The sequence below is a fragment of the Triticum dicoccoides genome, chromosome 3B, assembly GCF_002162155.2.
Source record: "Triticum dicoccoides isolate Atlit2015 ecotype Zavitan chromosome 3B, WEW_v2.0, whole genome shotgun sequence".
Lineage (NCBI taxonomy): Eukaryota > Viridiplantae > Streptophyta > Magnoliopsida > Poales > Poaceae > Triticum > Triticum dicoccoides.
Window position 1 is genome coordinate 94,130,645 of NC_041385.1, and position 2,026 is coordinate 94,132,670.

A 2,026-nucleotide genomic window follows, 5' to 3' on the forward strand; every position below is an offset into this window, starting at 1 on the left:
CAGGTCATCAATTCTGGGCAGTGGATATTTGTTTTTGATTGTGACATCATTAAGCCGACGGTAATCCACACACATGCGGAGACTGCCATCTTTCTTGTCCACGAAGATAGCAGGTGATCCCCATGGTGAAGAGCTGGGACGAATATATCCTTTATGGAGCATGTCATCAAGCTGTTTCTTTAGCTCCACTAATTTTGATGAAGGCATTCGATAATACTTCTTGTGTATTGGTGTGGTCCCGGGCACAAGATCTATTGCAAACTCAAGATCTTGATCAAGTGGCATGCCTGGCAGTTCTTATGGAAATACATCAGGAAACTCGCTGACCACCGGAATTAATTCCAATTCAGCCACTGCTATGAAGACCATTTCCTTTGAGGGTATGCTTCTGCAAGCATAAAATTTTGTAGTCTGCCCTTCTTGGCTTGTCAAAGTGACTTCTCGGGTCGCACAATTTATGCATACTTGATACTGAGTCAGCCAATTCATACGCAAGATAACATCCAACTTATCAGACTCAATAAGTATCAAGGAAGTTGGAAAACAGACTCCGTTGACATTGACTTCCAGATTGCGGCAGACTAGATTGCTTCTGATTAGAGATCCCGGGGTTTGTACCAGCATATTCTTGCCCAAAAGCGAACAAGGAAATTTGTTTTGGGCAAAAGAACTCCGAGAAATAAAAGAGTGGGAAGCCCCAAAGTCAAATAAAATCACTGCAGATTTGTTATTAACAGAGAACATACCAATGACACCTTCGGGGTTCTCTTGGGCTTCATCGGCGGAGATGTGATGAACGTATCCCGTGATGTTGTGCTGGTTCGGGCATGCCTCCATACAATGGACTTGTGGACTGAATATAGCATATGTCATGTTGTTCTTGGGACAATGTTTGGCATAATGTCCGGTTTACCCACAACTGAAACAAGCGCGCAGACGCTCCTCTTGCACTGGGTTGGTTACGACATTCTTGACTTGAGTGGTGGTCTTGTTAACATTTTGTTGCCAATTGGGCTTGTATTCTACCTGAGTCTGTTGCCAGGTACGAGCCTTCTGTACTGGTTGAATTTCCTTCCTTGGCTCAAACTTGTGCTTGTGATCGTTGTTGGCAGACTTATTATCTGATACAAGCTTGTGCTCTCTTTTAGCAATGAAAGCCTTGTTCACCAGGGTTTGGAAGTTTGGGAAATTGAACATACTGAGAGTACACCGGAGTTGCGGGTTTAATCCACCAAAAAATCTGTCAATCTTTCTTTCTTCAGTGGCCATGTCATATAGGGAGTAACGTGACAGATAATTGAATTTCTGCAAATATTCACCCACAGACTGACTTCCTTGGAGGAGCGCGAGAAATTCACACTGCTTAGTCTTCATAATTCCCGTAGGGATATGATATTTCCGGAATCGTTCCTTGAATCTTGACCAGGTAATTTCTTCATCAGCAGACCACATGGCTCTTTCATTTTCCCACCATATGGCAGCAGCGCCTTCAAGATAATGTGTTGCAAATGGAACCTTATCTTCTTCTTCAGTATGAGCAGTCTCAAGCTTCTTCTCCATAATTCTCAACCAATCATCTGCATCCAAGGGATCAATAGTCTGACTGAAACTGGGAGGCTTGGTCCTTTGAAAATTTGATAGCTTGGAGTGATGACCGGGCTGATTCACATTCTGTCCAACCACAGCTTGAACACTTCTTAATATTTCAATCAGATTATTATTCTGTCTTTCCTCAAACATACGCAGAATTTGCTCGGTGGAGGGCGGATTTGGCGGTGGAGGCGGTGGTGGAACGTACGGCTCGGGTGAGTGTCCTGCCTGTCGTGCGGAACGACGAATAGGAGAACCCTCGCGAACGTTGCTACTGCTGCCTCCCCGCATCATCCTAATATGATTTTTCCCAAGGCAATGCAACCGAGATGAGAAGCAATTAAGTAATGGGGGGAGGGGAAAGCCAGCAACAAAAGCCCGAGAAAAACCGAAATGGCGAAGAAAATACGGCAAATAAAATAAAGTTCCAACATAA